This window comes from Gopherus flavomarginatus, chromosome 5 (genome assembly GCF_025201925.1).
Source record: "Gopherus flavomarginatus isolate rGopFla2 chromosome 5, rGopFla2.mat.asm, whole genome shotgun sequence".
Classification (NCBI taxonomy): domain Eukaryota; kingdom Metazoa; phylum Chordata; order Testudines; family Testudinidae; genus Gopherus; species Gopherus flavomarginatus.
This window is the reverse complement of record NC_066621.1, coordinates 32095837-32118709: the sequence shown is the minus strand read 5'-3', so window position 1 is coordinate 32118709 and position 22873 is coordinate 32095837. Positions and strand designations below refer to the sequence as shown.

The 22873-nt window shown below is 51.6% G+C and overlaps 1 non-coding gene across 1 annotated transcript; it reads left to right on the top strand.

The window, feature by feature from the left end:
• The first annotated feature begins 21077 nt into the window (after positions 1-21077).
• On the top strand, positions 21078-21151 carry TRNAK-CUU (transfer RNA lysine (anticodon CUU)). Its single transcript has one exon. It is a non-coding gene; the product is annotated as a tRNA-Lys (tRNA).
• The last annotated feature ends 1722 nt before the right edge of the window (positions 21152-22873 follow it).

The window sequence follows — 22873 nt, the reverse complement described above, 5'->3', positions numbered from 1 at the left end:
TGGGCGGCACGTAATGGAGGTCGGGGGGGCTCAGTCTCCCCAAACCTTGCATCACCAAGGGAACAGTGGGGCCCATGACTGGGACCCGGACAAATTAGGCCACCCTGCAAAAGTCTCCCCTATGTCAGCCCCAGGGCTGGAGGAACTCCCACTCCCTGCTACTGCCCAGGGGCTGCAGCACGGGTACGGAGCTTCTCTGGTCTCAGGGCCGCAGGGGGCAGGGGTAAAGGAGTGACAGGGTGGGGCTGGTGGGGGACGGGGTGGAACAGAAGTGACAGTGGATGGGGCTATGGGTGGAAGGGGGCAGAGCCACAGACAGAAGGGGGTACATGGTTCTGGTGCTGGGGCCCCCACACTTGTTCTCCCTTTCCCTGGGCTTTGGCATCACTAGCCGCTGCTTAGCTAGTAGGGTTCAGTGGTCCCCATAATGTGGGGTATGACTCCTAGGGAGACACAAAGGAACATTCATGGGGGCACCTCAGGGCCTGAGTCAGCCCCCATGGAGGGCAGGGAGGAAGCACCACTCAGCCCCACTCTGTCCCAGCTCTTCCCCAACCCAACCCTCAGTCTGGGCCTCTGGCTCCCTGCCCAGCGATGACCCCCTTTCCCCTGTCCGCACCCCTCTCCCCAGCAAGCAACAGCCCCACTCCCAGCCCTGCTTCTCGATCGTGGCTTCCGAGGGGCCACAGCCATGGCTAGGAGGGCACAATGTGAAATATTTGGGGACCACTGTTTTAGCGTGATGTCCTCAATCCTTCTCTGCAGTCCAATAAAAGCTATTCCTCACCCATCTACCCCTCCATCAGGATGGACTAGGTCTGTTCTGCTGCCCTTCACTCATACAGGAAGGAGAATAACATTTTATTCCACTCAATCCTAAAGTGATTTGTAACCCAAGACCATCCCAAACTGGTCATTTTGGGGAAGCGGCCCCATCATGCTGCATAGCTAGGCAGAGTAGGTGTGCCTATGCAAACACGGTCTGTTCCTGAAGTCTTTCCCCAGCTCCTCACTAGATGTGAGGGGGGAGCTCATTCAGACCCTGCTTACGCTTAGTATTTAAAAACTCCTTCGTGTCCCTATCTCTGTTGGCCTTAGATTTCTCCTCCTGTCCCACTGTTGCAGCTCAGAGGAGGTGGCCCGGTGGTTAAGGTGATGGACTGTTAATCCGTTGTGCTCTGCATGCATGGGTTCAAATCCCATCCTCACTGGATGCGTTTAGTCTTGACTCTTCCTTTATAGACAACCATCTCCCCACTTGGTACAATAACAGACACAACAATGTTGCTTCTTGCAAACAAAAACCTTCTCAGAAACTCCAACACCCCCCCCTTCCCCGGCTTTAAATAAAATGTCTAAATCCCAGATTTCTAAAAAATGTCTCTAGTTCTGTATTTTGTAGTTTTTATCTTAAAAGCTAATGTTTCCTCAAGCTGAATAAGGCAACGCTTCAAAGGAAAATGTTAGAAATGGTAGGGGAGAAATAGGAATGGAAAAAGCCCCTTTTCTCAGGAGATACAAACTCGACTCCCTCCTGTCTCTATCACCAGTGGATTTTGCCTCCCTCCTTCTGAGGTGTAAATAAATTAAAGAGGAGACAAGGTGGTTTGGCACAAATAAAGGTAAGTGTAGTGAGAGTAAAGGTACAGAAAGCTGGGGGAACAGGGGAAAATGCAAACTTAATGAATACAATGAAACAGTGACTGGGTTTGGGAGCTTAACGCTCAGGCCCATAAACCCTCCCTTGGAAACTAGAAAACACTAAACAATGCCCCAACACAGAAACCTTTCCCCACTGTTCAGGTGCAGTGGATCCCAGGTGCCGGCGCGACGCCCAGGACCTTCCACTCTCCCGCTGATTTAGAACCGTTGAGGAGGAGCACTGGGGAGTCCAGACGACGGTTGGGTTTCGTTGCTGGCACGGAGGCCCTCTGGGATGCTGGACACCAGGAATGCAGGACGGCAGGAATGGGGGTGACAGGCCTCCTGTTCCTCAGTCTCACGGTGGGACCCAGGGGGTTCTTCACTCTCCAGCTTGGGAGCACTGTGAAGACACGACCGTGGACGGGTGACTCAGAGATTCCCTCCTTCCTCATCACTGCACAACTGTTATCTTTTGTCTGAGCCAGGCAGAGTTTATCTTCATCATGTTCTATCCATCCACTTCTCAAAGTGTCATGTGTTGAAGCATTCTCCGTTGTCTGTGCTTGGAGATGATGCTTTGACTTCTTTAATCCTCTATCAGAGTCGCTATGAGTGGAGATGAAAGTGTCAAAGACCTGGGAGAGGAATTCAGATGGATCCCAAACACAGTGCGATCATTGGGAGTTTAAATCCCAGGTTCCATCTATTGGCAAAGCCACTTATAACAAGGTAGCTGTTTTGTCCCCCATTATGGCACAAGTTTGAAATATGGGCAGCATAGAGCCAATATTCATAACATCAACTACAAAAATGATACACATCTAGAGATAGCATCATTATAATCAGCCAATCAGAACCTCTCCATAGACCCCTTACATGGCAACCTTTCTACAGTATTGGCTGCAAATATAGAACAGTGGTTGCAACAGTGATCTGCACAGTTACAGATTATGTCAATAACGTCACAGGAGGTGACATGGCATCAGTGAGACTGATATTAGAATAGCTTTCAGTTTTGGTGTCCTCATTTGAAAAAGATGTTGTGAAATTGGAGCTAGGGCAGCAAAGAGCTACCAAATGTTCTGAGGGCTAGAGAAAAATACCTTCTAGTGAGCTATTGAAAGAGCTCAACCTGTTTAGCTTATGAAAAGAAGATTGAAAGGTGACTTCGCTGAAGTGTTGAAGTGCCTTAATGGAGAGAAAAGACTGGTTATTAAAGGGCTCTTGAATCTAGCAGAGAAAGGCATAACAAGACCCAATGATTGGAAGGTGAAAAGAGACAAATTCCTATTACAACTAAGGCACAAATAGTCAACAGCGAGGATGATTCACCACAGGAACAAGCTACCAAGGAAAGGGGTGGATTCTTCATCTCCTGATGTCATTTAATGAAGACTAAATGCCTTTCTTGAATGTGTTTGCCCCCAAAGTAGCTCTTGTGTCATACAGGAGGCCTGTGACATGCAGGGGGTCAGATTAGATGATCTAATGGTCTCTTCTGGCCAGAAAGTCGACTAATTTCTGAAAACCTGAGTGTAGCATTGGGAGCAGCGTCTGATGTTTTCCTGTCTAGCCGGCTTGCTGACTAAAATGAACGCTCCTTGAGTGGGGTGATCCACAGGGAGTAGCTCAAACCTCCAAAGGTCCAGGCCAGGGGCAGGACATTGGCACAGCAAAGGAGGGATGTGGCAGTGACATCACAAAGGCCTTTTGCAGGACCTAAGACTTATTGATACAAGGTGGTGTGGAGGTGGTGACCTCACAGAGAGATGCTGACATCAGCAAGGCAGGACAGGGGTGAGGGGCCAGGGAAACCTCAGAGGCAACTGTGGCTTTGCTTCAGCAAGTCTCCTTCTCCAGGTCTCTCTTTGAGGACTGAGAGAGTATTCGGGTTCACGGACCTGAGCACAAGGAGGAACCTCTTTCGAGGTTTCTCCTTCCCTTGTAGTGATTTTACTAGAAAACAGCCGTCCCTGTTTAGAAGGTAAGAGCCTCCTGGAGGTTTGAAAGCTGTTCAGTCCGATCCATCTGGTGACAGGTGAATTCGAGGCATGGAAAACACGAGCTTAAGGAGGCAGAATTTTATTCTGCACCTGGGATTTTGTCCCTTAGAATCACTGAGGACATTAGGGTTTGTCCTTTTTGTTTCCCTTCTTCCTCCATCGCTCCCTCCCTCCTTTCTCTTCTCTTGCTTCCTTTGTCCTTTTACCTGTTCCCCTCCCAACACCAGGAGGGAGGGGGAGAGAGAGAGTGTGTGTGTGGTTTTTTTAGTTTTTTGCAGGGCAGTGCTCTGCAGTTCTCACTGTGGGAGGTCTACGATAAATTTGAGGCTGAACTGTTGCTCGGGAAGTGATCCCCACTGGTGACCTGGGCCATCCTTTGGGCTCTCTGGTGAGATCCCTCAGCCTCCCATCCTCAGTCTCTACCCTGATTGGCTGAGCCGGGGGTTATTGATAGGGAGGAGACTCAGGTCCTTGTTTTTCTCTTTATAAGTCAAAACCAGTTCTATGTTTGATGAATTTTGCCGCTTCTCTGCATTAGTTGTCTCTGAGCAGTTCATGATTCTCTCTAACATTGCAGTTCTCCTCAAATACTTGCTGAATAGTTACTGTCACTGTTTTTGGTCTGGAGCTCATCTGAGAGCACTTTATTCAGGTCATTCAGTGTCTGAAATTCAAGATCCAATGGGTAGTTTGAAAATCAGGGCTCTTGGGTCCTATTCCCAACTCTGCCTCTGACTGGCTGTGTGACCTAAAACAAGTCAATTCTCCTTTCTCAGCCTTAGCTTCTCCCTCTTTCAAGTAGAAATAATAATGATCCGCTCTTACCTGCCTGACGGTGGGTGGAGGATGGGGATCCATTGGAGAGTGTCACTAGGAGTAGGGCATAATATGAGGTGTCCTATCACGTTTACTCAGAGCAGATTAACACGTAATAGAATAGCTGAAATAGTCTATTTTATTTGCATTTTTCTATTTTGAAATTGTTAAGAGCAGCAATGACTTAGCTCAGACTGAAGCATCTTATCTAATGTTTGAGATCTAAGTGTCTCCTCTTTGTGTGCGAGGAGACAATTTAACACACTCTGACAAAGAGGAGATGCTTTTGTTTTGCAATACAATATTTTTGCAAAGAACTTTCATCCCACTTGTTATGATTTTGAGAAACAAACCGGATTAGCCTGAATGGGATTTTCTGACAGAAATGGATTCAATGAAATTTCCCCACCATCTCGATTCCTGAGCTCTATCCCTGCCTCTCGGGGGTTATTGTCTGTTAGAACAGGAGTCAGGACTGGTGGCTTCTCTTTCTGGCTCTGCCACCACCTTACTGTGTAGGCGCTTGGGTAGGTCACTTCTCTTCTCTGCACCTCAGGCTCCTCCCATCAGTTCAATGGGAACAGGGACAGTTCTCAAACTCCGGGCAGTTGTGAGCCTGAGTGAGATAAGGGGCGTTAAAGCCCTCTGTGAAGGAGAAAGGGGAGTTTCACAGTGTTTAGCACCAAGGAATTCTAAAGTGTGCTAAAATGTCTAGTCTATGGAAACAAGAAATGGTCGGGGCCAATCTTTAACCAGTGCCTTTTTAAAAGCCCATTCAGGGATGTGAGTCCCTGTCTTTCAGGTACCTGGGGTTCTTTGCCAGCAGGAGAGAAGAGGTTCCTGCCTCCTTTTTTGTGGCCTTGACAAACCAGGTGCTGTGCCCCAGTTCTCGTCTGAGATCCCTGAAAAAGAACATCTTCCCATCCATGAACAAGACAGGACCTTTCTCTAAAAGGGGAACAAAGAGACCTCTGAGACTTACAGACTAGTTAGCCTCACTGCCATTGCTGGAGAGATCCTGCAATACATTCTTAAGCACTCAGTTTGTCAGCAGCACCTACAGAATAGTTTGGTTCTTAGGACTAGTGAGCATGGATTTGTCAAGAACAAATCATTCCAAACCAATCCTCTTTCCTTCTTTGGCAGGGTTTTGGGCCTGGTGGAGGTGGGTAAACAGTAGATGGGATCTAGCTTGGGGTTGCTAAGGCTTTTCACACAGTCCCATAGGACATTCTCACAAGCAAACGAGGGAAATGCAGTCCAGCTGTAATCAGTGTAATGTTGGTGCAGAGCTGGTTGAAAGCCCAGACTCCAGGAGCCCTTCTCCATGTTTGGCTGTCCAACGGAGAGGGTGTACCTAGTGGGTCCGGCAGGGATCAGTCCGCGGTCCGATACTATTCAATATTTTCATGAATGATTTGGAAAATGCAGTGGAGAGCATGCTTCTAAATTTGCAACTGACACCAAGCACTTAGGAGCACAGGGTTGGAATTCAAAACGCCCTTAACAAATTGGACACTTGGTCTTCTTGAGCCAAACTCCATGGTTGGGCCCCTCTCTCTAGACTGGGCTGAAGTGAAACCCCAGAGCCAAACACTCCTCCCAGGTACCGAGCTCTGACCTTGAATGGTCAGATGCTGCTTAGCACTGTCAGAGCAGCTTTTGCTGGGGGATTCTCCCAGCACTTTCCAATAGCGGGAAAGTATGAAATCCCCATTTGACTGCTGGGGACAGAGCCCTAGAGTGTGGAGCAACTTGCCGAAAGTCCCCCCAGGAAAAGGAAAACAACCAGCAGTGGAACCAATAGGAAACCCAGCAATGGAACTCAGGAGTCCTGGGGGTGTGCTAAGGTGTCCTGATGTCCCGATTTTATAGGGACAGTCCAAATTTTGGGGTCTTTTTCTTATCTAGGATTCTATTACCCCCACCCCAGTCCCGATTTTTCACATTTGCTGTCTGGTCACCCAAGAGTGTGCACATGTGTGGGTCCCAGCTGCTCCCTGCCCCTTCATTGAAGCAGATGTGCATGGTTACTGCCCTGGGAACTGCAGGGCACCAGTGGACATGGAGTTGGCTGGAGGTAGGTTCTGGCAGCAGGCAGGGCAAGGGATGCGGGGCTGGCTGGCTTCAGGCTGGGGGGTGCATCAGGGGTTGGCTGGAGACAGGGTAGGGGGTGCGGGGCTGGCTGCAGACAGGGGGTGCAGGGCTGGTGCAGGCTGGGGGTGTGTGGGGGCTGGCTGGCTTTGGGCAGGGCCACAGGGGGGAGCGGCAGGAGTTGGCTGGAGACAGGGCAGGGGGTGTGTCAGGGGCTGGCTGTGGGGCTGGCTGCAGGCAGGGCAGGGAGGATGCGGCTGGTGCGGGCAGGGCAGAAGGTGCAGGGCTGGATGGAGACAGAGGATGGCTGTGGGCAGGGCAGGGCAGGGGGTGCATGGCTGTCTGCAGGCAGGGCATGGGGCAGGGCCCGTGTAAGGATGTTTCATGCCGTAGGCGAAACTTCCACCTTGCGCCCTCCTCCCCCGCACCCCCGCCCTAAGGTGCCCCACCCGTGGCAGCTCCCCCCTCCACCTTGAGGCGCCCCTCTTGTGGCAACTCCCCCGCTCTGCCCTGCGGCACCCCCCCCTCGCCCCAGCTCACCTCTGCTCCGAGCACGAACACCCCAAGCACACCGTGACCGCTTCACTTCTCCTGCCTCCCAGGTTTGCGGCACCTAAGCCTGCCAGGTAGTCAAGCACCCTCTCTGAGCCACAGCAGCCCTGACAGTTGACAATAGAGGCACCTTAACCCCTGAGTTCCTTCAAGGTGTCCCCCTCCGGGGTCCAGCTCTGATCAGCAGATACTCGGGGCATGTCTATACCACCTGCCGAATCGGTGGGCAGCGATCGATCCAGCGGGGTCGATATATCGCGTCTAGTGTAGATGCAACACATCGAGTGCTCTCCCCTTGACTGCTGTACTCCAGCTTGGTGAGAGATGCAGGCAGAGTCTACGGGGAGCTGCAGCAGTCGACTCACCACCACTGTGACATTATGAGTATAATCTAATATCTCATTGAAAGGTGACAGGGCTAGAAAGAGTTAATTAACTCACCTCACCGACTGACCTGACCCATGGGTGAACCTTAAGAACTGCTTAGCATGATATGTAAATGAACAGAGCTTTGAAATGCAAGTCTGCATTGTTAGAAGTAGAAGGGGAGATTTTTGCTCAGGTCTTGTGATGTAAGCAAACAAGTCTTGTCTGTTGCTATAATTTTAATTCAAAGAGCAAAAACGGAATATTAACATTTATGATGGTACTTGAGTGAAATAGTATTATTGTCTATGTGTCTCTTTGAAGGTTGTGGTAACCTCTATTTGAACTGTTTAATGAATAAATTACCCTGTACTAATTGCCAGGATGTTTGGAAGGAGAGCTAAGCCTATTGTTTTCTCAGGCCGAAAGGCTGCTGGAAATGTATAAGAAGCCTGGGACACGATCCTTCTTCATCTCATATCTGCTTTGGGTTTCAAGACGGGGAAACCTTAAGCCACAAGGATTGTGATCCCCAGTCACTGACTGGAGCCACCCTGAATATGGAAATTGGACTATAACCTATGGACTATATCAAAAAGGACTTTTGGCTACTACAAGCTCACCTCTACTATGTATCTGAACCTCAAGAATTGAATTCAAGTCTATATGTCTATTAATCTTTCAACCAACATTCTCTCTCTTTTCTTTTCTATAACATTTTAGCTTACTTAATAAGAATTGGCTATAGTATGTATTTTAGGTAAGATCTAAGTTGTAATAGATCCTGAGTATGTGGCTGATCCTTTGGGATCGGAAGAATCTTTTCTTTTATATGATGAAGTAAGATTTTCAGAAATCATCATCATATCTGACAGGTGTGTCTGGACGGAGGCCTGAGGCTGGGTACTTTAAGGGAACTGCGTGGCTTAAACTTCAAAGTAACCAGTGAGGTACTACAGAAGCTGCTTTGTGCTGGCTTGGTAAATCTAAGTATTGAAATCACCATCAGCATTTGGGATTTGTCTGCCCTGTTTTGTTTGCAGTTTACCCTGACAAAGTGACCTCAGCTGGCTCCCACAGGGAGCACCGTCACACCTACATCCAGGCTGTAGGGGTCCGAGGGATTTTCGGGGCCTTGAGGTGCAAAGATCACTACGTCCAGGCCGTAGGGGTCCCTGGGGGGCTTAGAGAGTTTTTGGGGGGACACAGATACCAATCTCCAGGATCTAGGGGTCCCAGTGGGGTTTAGGGGGTTCATGGGGGGCATAGATACCTACGTCCAGGCTGGAGGCATCCTGGGAGTCTTAGGGGATTTTTGGGGGCCCAGGATACCTGTGTCACGGCTGTAGGGGTACCAGGGGGTCTTCAGGGTTCGAGTGGGCACAGATATGTATGTCCAGGCTGTATCGGTCCCAGGGGCGATTAGAGGTTTTGTGAGGGGCACAGATATCTACATCCAGATTGTAGATGTTCCGGTGGGGGGATAGGGGGGTTGTGGGGGTACAAATACCTACATCCAGGCTGTAGGGTTTCCTGGGCGGTTAGGGGGTTTCTGAGGGGCACATATACCTATGTGCACATTGGAGTGTCCTGGGGGGCTTATGGAGTCTATATGGGGCACAGATAACAATGTTCTGGCTGTATAGGTCCCTGGGGGGCTTAGGGGGCTTGTGAAGGGGCACAGATACCTAAGCTCAGGATGGAGGGGTCTACAGGGGTCTTAGGTGTTTGTTGGGGGGGCACAGATACCTAAGTCCAGGCTACAGGGGTCCCGGAAGGGCTGAGGGTCTGTCACGGAGTGTGGGGGAGTCCGGTCCTGCACCTCTCTTCCTGGGACACAAGGTGACTCTCAGCCACCCAGTAAAACAGAAGGTTTATTGGACAGCAGGAGTGAAGGATACAGCAGCGTTTGGAGGCACAAGCAGGACCCCTCAATCGAGTCCTTCTGGAGGTTCAGGAAACTTAACTCCCAGTTTCGGATTCCCTGAATTCCAACCACCTAGACCAAAACCGAAACTGAACTAACTCCCTCCAGCCGGCCCCTTCCTGTGTCCAGCTTCCCTGGCAAAGGTGCTGATCCCCTCCCTCCTGCCTAGCTCACGTTACAGGCTGAGCACGTGTCCGGTCCTAAAGTCACCCCCTGCTCTCCCATCCCCCACACAGACTGTCCCTACTCCATCACAGTAATGCCCAGAGCATGTCCCTCATGGAGCAACAGTGACACTGTGTGGCCATGCAGGTTAATGTCCAGAACATTTCTCACATGGAGCAACAGTGACTCCCTGTGGCCACGCAGGGTAATGCACACAGCATTTCTCTCATAGAGGAACAGTGACGCCGTGTGGCCACACAGGGTATTGCACAGAGCATCACACCTACGTAGAGGCTGTAGAGATCCCTGCTGGGGCTTAGGGGTAGTGAGGGGCACAGATAGCTACGTCTAGGCTGGAGTGATTCCGGTGGGGATTAGGGACTTCACAGGGGACACAAATATCTACATCCGGGCTGGAGAGGTCCCTGGATGGCTTAGGGGGTTGTGGTGAGCACAGACACATACGTCCAAGCTGTAGTGGTCCCTGGGGGTTTAGGGAGTTGGTGAGGGGCACAGAAAGCTATGCATGGTCTGGAGGGATCCCTGGGGGACTTAAAGAGTTGTGGTTGTGCAGATACCTATGTCCTGGTTGGAGGGGGCCCTGGGGAGCTTAGGGGGTTTGTGTGGCATACACATAGCTACAACCAGGCTGGTGGGGGACCTATGGGTCTTAGGGGGCTTGTGGAAGGCAGAGATACCTATGTCCAGGCTGGAGAAGCCCTGGTGAGGGCTTAGGGGGTTCCTGGAGGTCACAAATATCTACTTCCAGGCTGGAGGGGTTGTGGGGGTATTTGAGAGTTGTGGGGGGGGAACAGATACCTATTTTGAGGCTGTAGGGGTTCCAGGGTTGCTTTGGGGCATTTTGGGGTACAGATACCTATGTCCATGCTGTAGGGTCGCTGGGAGGATCAGTAGGTTTGTGAGGGTGCACAGATACCTACTTCCAGGCTATAGGGATGTTGGTGGGGCTTAGGGGTTTGTGGGGGCACAGATACCTTCACCCAGGCAAGAGGGGTCCTGGGGGCTTTAGGGTGGGTGAGGGGAGCTCAGATAACTATGTCGAGGCTGGAGGGGTCCCATCGTGGCCTAGGGGGTTTGTGAGGGGCACAGAGACCTGCGTCTAGGCTGGAGGGGTTTCGGGGGTCTTAGGAGGGTTGTGGGGTCTGAGATACCTATGTCTAGGCTGGAGGGGTCTCGGGGGGGATTAGGTGTTTTGGGGCTAAGAGATACCTATATCCCGATTGTAGGGGTCCCTGGGTAGCTTAGGCGCTTTGTGGGGTCACAGATACAAACATCCATGCTGTAGGGGTCCTGAGGGTCTTTTTGTGGCTCTGGGCGTCACAGATACCTACCAACAGGCTGGAGGGGTCCCGTGGGTATTAGGGGTTTTCTGGGGCGTACAGATGCCTACATCTGGGCTTGCGGGTTCCCTGGGGGGCTTAGAGGTTTGTGGGGAGCACAGATACGTTTATCCAGGCTAGATGGGTCCCGGTGGGATTAGGGGGTTGTGGGGAGCACAGATACCTATGTAAGCAGAAGCAGGATGAACTCTACCTTGACATCTGGTGGTGAATTATGGAGAGTGTAGAAAAGAATTTCAGGGGCTGATCGTGTTTGCATAGGCACACCCACCCCTCCTGACACGGCAACGACAGCCTGGGATGGCTGCTTTGGCAGCTGTGGTATCCCCGGTATATTTGTTGTTGGGGCATGAGATGTGGAGTGTTGTCACCCTGATTGTGTGGATGAGGAACTGTGAAACTGCTTTGAGACAGAGATTCTCACCATCACTTGAGTAGCACTCGCTAGACAAGGGAGTGAGCTCCTTGGGTGAACCAACAACATGAATTGCACTTTCTTTTTTTTTTTAGCAGTTGAAGAGTAAAGCTGAAATTTGATTCTTTTCACAGTTTAAGTTCTAGGTTCTTGAGCTGAAATCAGTAAAGAGCTTTGTTAGCCAGTAAGGGAGTCTGAAGTTATATTGTAGAGCAGAGCAGCTGACAAAGAGAAGCAGTTTGTGGGATGATTGGAATAGCCCACGGAGTGAGATGAGCTGAGTAGTTTTTTAGGCCAGCTGGAGCAGTATACTGGTTGGCTGGCAGAACAGAGTAGCTGGTGGACCGAGCTGAGCAGTTTATGGGGAAAGCGGAAGCAGAATCCCATAAAGAGGCAGGGCAGTCAGCAGTGGACCAGGTAAAGTGCTCCTTTCTACCCAGGCTGGCAGAGGGAAAAACCCTGCAGATAGACTCTTGAACTCTGGGGTTGCGCAACTGTGGGTGATTTTGGGGTTGCTGGACTCTTGAAACATTTGAGGAATTGGACTTTGGAGTCTTGGGGTGATTTGGGGATTGCTAGACTCAAGAGCCCAGGGAAAATGACACGGTCTAATTGAGATGTTTTCCCAATTTAATGCTATGTTGTTTATCTCACGTTATTAAACATTTTCTGCTACACCCAGACTCTGTGCTTGCGAGAGGGGAAGTATCGCCTCTTTCAGGCACCTAGGGGTGCGTATGTAAAATTTTCCCATGTCACTGGGTGGGGGCTCGAGCTGGTTTGCATTACCTAGTAGGGAAGGGACCCCTATGTATTGAACCCAGTCCTTGCTGCTATCAATTCAGTCTGGCAGAAGGGTTCCACCTATATGCAGGCTGAAGGGGTCCCTGGGAGGCTTAGGGGGTTCGTGGGGGGCACAGATACCTACGTCCAGGCAGCAGGGGTCCCACAGGGGCTTAGGGGGTTAGTGGGGGGCCCAGATATTTATGTCACGGAGTGTGGGGGAATCCGGTCCTGCACCCCTCTTCCTGGGACACACAGTGACTCAGCCGGCCAGTAAAACAAAAGGTTTTTTTGGCCAACAGGAATGAAGGATACAGCAGAGCTTTTGGGCACAACCAGGACCTCTCGATCGAGTCCTTCTGGGGGTTCAGAAAGCTTAGTTCCCAGTTTGGGAATCCCTGAATTCCAACAACCCAGCTCCAAACCAAAACTAAACTAACTCCCTCCAGCCGGCCCCTTCCTGTGTCCAGCTTCCCAGGCAAAGGTGCTGACCCCTCCCCGCTGCCTAGCTCGAGTTACAGGCTTAGGTCCTGTCCCTCACCTTACGTCACCCCCTGCTCTCCCATCTCCCACACAGATAGTCCCTACTCCACCAGGGTTCCTACCCGTGGGGCCCCTAACCCTGGCTCCTGGGGCCCTACCCCTGTGCCCCTTACTCTACTTCCAGTTGTCATACCCATGGGCCCCTAACCCTAGCTCCAGAGGCTCCATCCCTGGGGCACCGAACAATAGCTCCAGGTGCCCAACCCGTGGGGCCCATAGCCCTTCTTTCAGGGGCCCTACGAGTGGGCACCTAATCCTAGCTCCAGAGGCCTTAAGAGTGAGATCTCTAAAACTAGCTCCAGGGGCCCCACCCCTGGGACCCCTAACCTTTGCTAACTGGGCCACATCCCTGGGGCATCTCACCCTAGCTATAGGGACACTGCCCAAGGGGTCCCAAACCATAGCTCCAGAGGCCCTACACGTGGGGCCTCTAACACTAGCTCCAGAGTCCCTACCTGTGGGACCCCTAACCCTAGCTCCAGGTGCACTACCCCTGGGGCCCCTAACGCTAGCTCCAGAGGCTATACCCATGGGGTCCCTAATCCTAAATCCAGGGGTCCCATCAGTGGAGCCCCTAACAGTAATTCCAAGTACCCCATACCTGAGGCCACTAACCCTAGCTCCAGGGGCCCTACCCATGGGGCCCGTAAACCTAGCTCCAGGGGCCTTACACGTGAAGCCCCTAACCATAGCTCCAGAGGCCCTAACTGTGCGGCCCCTAACCCTAACTCCAGGGGTCTTACCCGTAGGGCCCCTATCCCTAGGTGCAGGGGCCCTTCAACCTGGGGCCCCTATCCTTAGCTGCAGGGGCCCTACCAGTCAGGCCACTAACGCTATCTCCAGAGGCCCTTCACGTGGGACCCCTAACACAAACTCCAGGGGTCCTACCGTTTAGGGCCCTAACCCTAGCTGCAGGGGTCATACCCATGGTGCCCCTAAACTTATCTCCAGGTGCCCCATCCCTGGGGCCCCTAACCCTAGCTTTAGGGACCCTGCTCGTAGGGCCCCAAACTATAGATCCAGGGGCCCTACCCATTGGGATCCTAACCCTAGCTCCATAGGCCCTACCCTTTCCTGGCTGGACATGTGCAAAGGATAAAACATACATCCTAAATGAAACAATCTGACTTTTTATTATGGAGAAAAAACAAGTTTTAAAACGTTTATATGTTGGAGGACTTGGCCATACAGTATCTGAGGCTGAACTGCAGGAAAGATTCAGCAAGTTTGGAAATGTTACAGATGCGGAAATTGTTATCAGGAAAGATGACCAGGGGAACACTATGAAGACTTTTGCTTATATCAACATTAGCATTTCTGAAGCAGATCTTAAAAGATGTATGTCTGTTTTAAATAAACCTCTCAACCCTGCTACAGGGCTCTACCCCTGGGGCCCCTAACCCTAGCTAAAGGGGCCGTACCCATTGGGATGCTAACCCTAATTCCTTAGAACCTTCCTGTGAGGCCCCTAACCCTAGCTCCAGGGGCCCTAACCGTAAGGTCTCTAACACTTGCTCCGGGGGCCCTACCACTGGGGCCCCTAACCCTAGTTCCACGGACTCCTTCCATGGGGCCCCTAACTCTAGCTCCAGGGGCCCTACCAGTGGGACCCCTAACCCGAACTGCAGGGCCCCTACCTGTGGGCCCCTAACCCTAGTTCCAGAGGTCTTACCCGTGAGACCCCTAACCCTAGCTCCACGGGCCCTACCACTGAGGCTCATATCCCCAGCTCCAGAGGATCTACTCCTAGGGTTCCTAACCCTAGCTCCAAGGATCCTACCCATGGGACCCCTAATGGAAACTCCAGGGACTCTAACCCTTGAGGAACTAACCCTACCTCCAGGGGCCCCATCCCTGGTTTCCCTAACCCAGCTCTAGGGGCCCTACTCGTGGGGCTTCTTCCCCTAGCTCCAGGGGCCCTACCCGTGGTTCCCCTAACCCTAGCTCCAAGGGCTCTACCCGTGGGACCTTACCCTAGCTCCAGAGGCCGTCCTCGTGGTGCCCCTAACACTAGGTCCAGAGGCCCCACCCCTGGGAACCCTAACCCTAGCTCCAGGGGCCCTACATGTGGGAATCATAATCCTAGTTCCAATAGCCCTACTTATGGGACCCTAACCTTAGCTCCCAGGGCCCTACCCCTTGGGTCCGTTATCAAAGCTCCAGGGACCCGACCCCTGCTTCCCCTAACCCTAGCTCCAGGGGCCCCATACCTGGGGCTCCTAACCCTAGTTCCAAGAGCCCTACCTGTGGGGTCCCTAACACTTGCTCCAGGCACCCTGCCCGTAGGGCCCTTACCTTAGCTAAAGAGGCCCTACCCGTGAGGTCCTTAGCCCTAGCTCCAGAGACCCCACTCCCTGGAAACCCAAGCACTAGCTCCAGGGGCCCCACCCACGCGAACACTAACCCTAGCTCAAGGGCCAAGTCCCTGGGGCCCCAAATCCAATGACCAAGGGCCTTAGCCATGCGCCCACTAACTCTAGCTACAGGGGCTCTACGCATGGAACCACTAACCCAATTTCCAGGGGCCTTATCAATGGGGCCCCTGTCCCTAGCTCCAGTGTCCCAACCCATGGGACCCCTAACCCTAGGTCCATGGGCTCTACCCCTGGGGCCCCTAACCGTAGCTCCAGGCACCCCACCACTAGGACCCCTATCCCTAGGTCCAGGGCCCACCCCTAGGACCCCTAACCCTAGCACCATGAGCTCCAGCCCTGGGGCCCCTAATCCAAACTCTAGGGTCCCTTCCTGTGGGGCCCCTAACCCTAGCTCCAGAGGCCCTACCCATGCGACCACTAACCCTAGCTTTAGGGGCCTTACCCCTGTGTCCCCTAACCCTAGCTCCAGATGCCATATGCGTGGGCCCCTAACCCTAGCTCCAGGGGCCTGACCCCAGTACCCCTAACCCTAGCTCCAAGGGCCCCATCCCTATGGCTTCTAATCCTAGCTCCAGGGGCCCAACCCATGGGGATCTAACCCTAGCTACAGAGTCCTTACTCGTGGGACCCCCAAACTTAGCTCCAGGGGCCTTACCATTGGGGCCCCTAACCCTAGCTGCAGGGGCCATACCCGTCAGGCCCCTAAACCTATCTCCAGGCGCCCCACCCCTGGGACCCTTTACCCTAGTTTCAGGGGCCCCATCCCTGGGGCCCTTAACCCTAGTTCCAGGGGCCCTACCCATGGGGCTCCTATCCCTAGCTTCAGGGACCCCACCCGTTGGGCCCCTAACCCTAGCTCCAAAGGCCCTACTTTTGTGACCCCTATCCCTAGCTCCAGGGGGCATACCCCTTGGGCCCCCAGTCCTAGCTCCAGGAACTGTACTCGTGGGGCCCCTATCCCTAGTGTTAGGCCTGAATAAAGATATTGCAGACAAAACCAGGTATGCCAACCTGACCAAAGTCAGGCTAACAGAGGTTTTTGGGTAATTCCTGAGTGGAAAACACTGAGGAGCAGCAGCATGTCTCACAAGCGCTGGGAAAAAGTGAGATAAGCGAGAAGCTGCATTCCTGGCATAGTACCAGATGTGCTGTGTTAGGGCAGCTCCTTCGAAGAACTGATAAGAGCCCTAGTTTCCCAGCCTCCTTGTTTTCACTCCCTGGTTTTGTTCGTTGTTTGTTTTTAACTCCCCTACATTTCTAACTTTAGGTATGTATGTATACTAAAGGTGTCTAGTTTCTAGCGACAGAACTGTCTATATAGGCTTATACTAAGATTTAAAGAGCGGGCTGGTTCTCTCGGGAGACGAGCTGCTCTATATTGATGCGTGCACTTGTCAATAAAGATCTTTTGATCGGACCTTGCTGGTGTTGCCTGTCTCTCTCGTGGTCAGACAACTAACTTTGCCATCTGGGGGTTAGAGTCCCTGACACTAGCTCCAGGGGCTCTATCCCTGGGGCCCCTGACCCTATCTCCAGGGGCCCTACCCGTGGGGACCCTAACCCTAGCTCTATGGGACCTCCCCATGGGGCCCCTAGCCTTAGCTCCATGGGCCCTACCCGTGGGGACCTTAACCCTAGCTCCAGGAGCCCCATCCTTGGGGCCCCTAAATCTAGCTCCTGAGCTCCTGCCCGTGGGGCACCTAACCCTAGCTCCAGAGGCCCTTCCCTTAGGATCCCTAACCCAAGCTTCAGGGGCCCTATCCGTGGGGCCCCTAACCCTAGCTCCTGAGGTCCTACCTGTGGGAGCTCTAACCTTAGCTCCTGGCTTCGTGCCCATTTGACCCATAATCCTAGCTCCAGGGGACCTACCCGTGGGACCCCTAATCTTAGCTCCAGGGGCCTTACCCCTGGGGTGCCTAACCCTACCTTCAGGGGCCCTACCCGTGGGGCCTCTAACCCTAGTTCCAGGGGCCCCACTCCTGGAACCCCTATCCCTAGCTCCATGGTCCCCATCTCTGGGGCTCCAAACCCTAGCTGCATGGGCCCTACCCCTGGGTCCCCTAACTCTAGCTTCAGGGGCCCTACCAGTGGGACCCCTAACCCTAGTTCCATGGGTCCCACCCCTTGGACCCCTAACCCTTGCTCCAAAGGCCCCATTGCTGGGGATCCAAACCCCTGCTCAAGGTGCCCTGCCCATGGGGCCGCTCACCCTAGCTCCAGGGGCCCCACCCCTAGACACCCGAATACTAGCTCCAGGCACCCCACCCCAAGGACCCCCAACCCTTGCTCCTGTGGCCCCGTCCCTGGGGCTCCTAGCCCTAGCTCCAGGGTCCCTACATGTGGGAACCCTAACCCTAGCTCCAACGGCCCTTCTCGTGGGACCCTTAACCCTATCTGCAGGCCCTGTACCCCTGGGTCCCCTAACCCTAGCTTCAGAGGCCCTACCCATGGGGCTCTTTACCCTAGGTCAAGGGGCCCTATGCATGGGTCCCCCAATCCTAGCTCAAGGGGCCCTATCTCTGGGGCCCCTAAACCTAGCTCCAGGAGCCCTGCCCGTTGGACCCCTTTGCCTAGCTCCAGGGTCCCTTGAAACACTTGGGAAAATGTGTTTGACTGTTCAGGCATTGGGAGCTCAGCTAAGAATGCAAATGCTTTTCAAAGACTGCGGGGACTGTGGGATCGCTGGAGTCCTCAGTCTCCCCTCCCTCCCTCCCTCCATGAACGTCCATTTGATTCTTTGGCTTTCCGTTACGCTTGTCACGCAGCACTGTGCTGAGTCCCGGCTGTGGACTCTGTCTATCATAGCCTGGAAATTTTTTCAAATGCTTTGTCATTTCGTCTTCTGTAACGGAGCTCTGATAGAACAGATTTGGCTCTCCATACAGCGATCAGATCCAGTACCTCCCAGACGGTCCACGCTGGAGCTCGTTTTGGGTTTGGGACTGCATCGCCACCTGTGCTGATCAGAGCTCCATGCTGGGCAAAGAGGAAATGAAATTCAAAATTCACGGGCCTTCTCCTGTTTACCTGGCCAGTGCATCCGAGTTCAGATTGCTTTCCAGAGCGGTCACAAGGGTGCACTGTGGGATACCGCCCGGAGGCCAATACTATTGAATTGCAGCCACACTAACCCTAATCCAACATGGCAATACCGATTTCCGCGCTACTCCCCTCGTCGGGGAAGAGTACAGATATCGGTATTAAGAACCCTTTATATCGATTTAAAGGGCTTCATTGTGTGGACGGGTGCAGGGTTAATTCGTTTTAATGCTGCTAAATTCGGTTTAAATGCGTAGTGTAGATGAGGCCTAAGAAAGCGGCTGTTTGACCTACAAACAACGACAAAGTAAAACCTGCAAGAGCAGCCTTTCAGTTCAGAGGCCTGATAATAAGATGTTACTAATAACTGATGAAAGAGTTACAAACGACTCAAAACCATACTCAGAACAAATCAAATGGGAACACAGACAACACCATTTTTCTTCACTGCTCTTCAACCACGATATTCTCCCCATAGGGAGGTCCACCGCTCCTGGGGGTTCAGTGGCACAGTAACAGGGTGATGTGTCCAAGGGATGGAGGAAGCTGCTATTCCATCTCCCTAGTCCAAAAATCAGTTTAATAGCTAGTCCTGAAATAGAGGAAGTATCAGTTATTAAAGTCATAAGAACTAATTTAACATTGTGATTCCAGCCAATGTTAAAATGATCTAACATTCAGGTTAATAGAAACATTTCTAGTCCTCTGCATAGAACGCTCAAATGATGCAAAAATAGCAAGTTTGCTTTAAAATGTCATAAAAGGGGTGTCATCCAGAATCTGACACTTGGTGAAACATAAGTCTAGAACACACAACCAGTTGGGGATTGTGCTCTGCTTCTTAACAATCTGCCCTGAGGTTGCCACTCACAGTCACAAGCTACTCCAGATGGCTGGGGCCCTCTCATGGATCAGTAACTGGTTAGCAGCTTGGAAAGAAAGAGTAGGACTAAATAGTCGTTTTTGCAGTGGAAAGGGGTAAATAAAAGGCTACCAAAGTATGAGACAAGGCTACAGACATTAGGGCTGGTCAGTTTAGACAAGACCGTAGAGCACCAATTCTCAACCAGGTGTCTGCCAAAAGAAACCAGGCTTGACCCACATCCCCAAGCCACCAAGCCTACCTGCCTGCATTGAAGGGGAAGAGAAAGGGCACAACAAAAAATTGCAGCATCAATGCAGAAGAGAGAACTCTTCCCCTGCCATTATCAGTAAGGGTTGCCTCACAGCCACTGATTCCTTGAACAAAAATAGCAAAAGTCCAACCACAATTCTACTTCCTTTCCACTACAAGAGACAATGGGTGGGAGCTGCTCTCTTGAGACTGTCCTGCTGCTGCCCAGGCACATGGCAGACAGAGCTGGGCCCGCAAGCCGAGGGTTTTGATCGCTTGAAGGCCCAGAGGGAAAAGAGACAAGTGCTCGTGTATCAGAGAATGGCTTTGATCCATTGACCTCTGGGTTATGGGCCCAGCACGCGTCCGCTGCAACACTCTGCTGGCTCTTTACTCCCCCTGCCACCCAGCCACCTCTATCTGGATTAGTGCCTTACGAGCTCTCACGCTGGCAGGCATATGCGCCGACTGCTAGGCAACTGCCCTGGTCACAGGCTTTTACAGCTTCTACAGGGTAAAAAGGATCTATTTGGGGTTTGGACCCCATTGGGAGCTGGGTAACTGAGTGCCGGAGACGGGAGTACTGCTTAAACTGTTTTCAATTAAGCCTTCAGCTCGTGGGGGATGAGGTTCAGCCTTTGATCCGTGTCTGCAGGAGGCAAGCGCCTCTGGCTCAATCGGCCCCGACCCTGCCCCCACTGTATTAGCAGACTAAAACCTGGAGCAAAAGCACACGCCTTGCAAGGGAACAGGAGCCGGGATCTCGAACAAATGTCAACATTTTAGTAAGATGACGTTCAAAGAAGAAAAAGGTGTACGGTACAGCATTTAGGTGAAGAAGCTTCTGGTGATCAGGGAACAATGTACAGATTACCCAGGGGGTGCGAAGTTCGGTTTAAGATCGGGTGGCATAAGGAATACAGAATCTACAATAGCCCTGACTGGGGGTAAAAGGTTAACGTACAGACACTGAGTTAGGAGGGTATGTTGTCCATGTGAGGGTTACGTTCAGGTGTGGAGTTTAAGAAGAGGGTACGACAATGAGAATGGATTCACCCGCGTTTGGTGAGTTTTAACATTCAGTGTTTTTTAATCTTTGCCACAATCTAGTTTAAGCAGGGTCGGTATGAACTCTACCCTGCCATCTCTTGGTGATCTGTTCTAAAGGCCTTTGGGGGTTGATGTCTTTTGCATGGTTACACCCACCCCAGATTGCATGAGAGGAGTGCTTGTCCAAATGGTCATTTCAGCTGCTGTGGGATCCCCCATCTCTTTGTTATTGGGGCAGGAGTAATCAAGTGTATTTTCCTGTTTAGTTTGGATTAAGGAGAGAGTAACTGTACCTGACATTTGAGGCCTCAGAGCTTGCCCCTCGCCTGGAAAGGACTCATCATTAAGGGGTATGGGTTCCAAACCCACCCCCCCCTCCCCAAGTATGTGGGAAGTAGAAATAGATGTTTGTTCTTGGTCTGATTGATTTTGTGTCTGGTGTCTAAAGACAGAGGTATTTTTAAATATCTTTAGAATTGTTGTTAGTACTGAAGTTTCTCATCTTAAAGTTATGCTATTAGATTTCTTCTACAGTATATTTTGGTGCTGAAAGGTAAAAGGTTGCTCTGTGTGTGCTGTTATGGAGTGAAGTAACAAAGGTTGGTTGCAGAGAGGGTGCATGTGCCACCCCAGCTGTGGTCCCAGAGTCCAGAATTTGCATAAACTCACCCCCTTACCTGTGACTAACAAGCTTGCCCTGCTAACTCTTCCAGCAAAACAGGCCAAAGAAAGTGTATTGCTGTTGCTTGTCCAACCACTGCATGCATGTGCTAGACCGGACCCTGAGCTGATTCCTGACTGTTGTGCTCCATACTGCCTGGCCTGTCTGTGTCTCTGTGGTGCAATGGGTCAGCACGTTTGGCTCTTAACTGAAAGGATGGTGGTTCAAGCCCACCCAGGGACAGTGATAAGCCTGTGCTACTTCCTTGCTTTCCTGCGGGCAGGGCCGGCTTTAGGCCAATTCAACCAATTCCCCTGAATCGGGCCCCGCACCCAAGCCCTGCTGGTGCACTGTACTAGGGTGGCCCAGCTTCCCCAGGGGGCAATTTAAAGGGCCTGGGGCTCCCAGCAGGGACTGGAGCCTCAGGCTGTTTAAATTGCCACCAGAGCCCCACTGTTGGAGACTTGGGGGCTATTTAAAAAGTCTGGGGCTCCCCTTGCTTCTACCGCCCCGGCCCTTTAAACAGCCCCCGGAGCCCTGCCACTTCCCCAGGTCTCCCGCGGCTATTCAAAGGGCTGGGGCGGTGGAAGCAGGGGAGCCCCAGGCCCTTTAAATAGCCCCCGAGCCCTGGGCTGCTGCTGCTACCTTGGTGGAGGAGGGGGCACTTACCGTACAGGGTAGGCTGTACCCCCTGTACCCGCACCTGTCATAACCTTAGTCCCAGATTTGGACCTTAGCGTCCAAAATATGGGGGTTAGCATGAAAAACCTCCAAGCTTAGTTACCAGCTTGGACCTGGTACCTGCTGCCACCACCCAAAAAATTAGAGTGTTTTGGGGCACTCTGGTTCCCCTGAAAAACCTTCCCTGGGGACCCCAAGACCCAAATCCCTTGAGTCTCACAACAAAGGGAAATAATCCTTTTCCCCTTCCCCCCTCCAGGTGCTCCTGGAGAGATACACAGACACAAGCTCTGTGAAACTACACAGAGACTCCCCCCTCTCTGTTCCCAATCCTGGAAACAAAAAGTACTTTCCTATTCCCCCAGAGGGAATGCAAAATCAGGCTAGCAATCCAACACACAGATCTCCCCGATTTCTTCCTCCCACCAATTCCCTGGTGAGTACAGACTCAATTTCCCTGAAGTAAAGAAAACTTCAACAGGTCTTAAAAGAAAGCTTTATATAAAAAGAAAGAAAAATACATACAAATGTGCTCTCTGTATTAAGATGATACAACACAGGGTCAATTGCTTAAAAGAATATTGAATAAACAGCCTTATTCAAAAAGAAGACAAATCAAAGCACTCCAGCACTTATATTCATGCAAATACCAAAGAAAAGAAACCATAGAACTTACTATCTGATCTCTTTGTCCTTACACTTAGGAACAGAAGACTAGAAAGTAGAGACTACTTCTCCAAAGCTCAGAGAAAGCAGGCAGACAGACAAAGACCTTAGACACAAAATTCCCTCCACCCAAAGTTGAAAAAATCCGGTTTCCTGATTGGTCCTCTGGTCAGGTGCTTCAGGTGAAAGAGACATTAACCCTTAGCTATCTGTTTATGACACGCCCCCCAAATTGCAGACAGTGGGGAAGCTCACTGGCGGCGATTTCCTTCTAGAACTTGAAAATAAACAGATTAATACAACACATACACCTTTACATATACTCCTAAGTATATAACTAACAGACTTCTACATTTTAAGAACACTTTTTAACTACTGAATTCTGGGAAACTCTCACGGGAGAGTGCATCAGCTACTTTGTTAGAAGCTCCTGTGATGTGTTGAATTTCAAAATCAAAATCTTGGAGAGCTAAACTCCAACGAAGAAGTTTCTTGTTGTTCCCCTTGGCAGTATGAAGCCACTTTAGTGCAGCATGGTCAGTTTGTAGTTGGAACCGCCGTCCCCAAACATATGGGCGTAGCTTTTCCAGGGCGTACACAATGGCATAGCATTCCTTT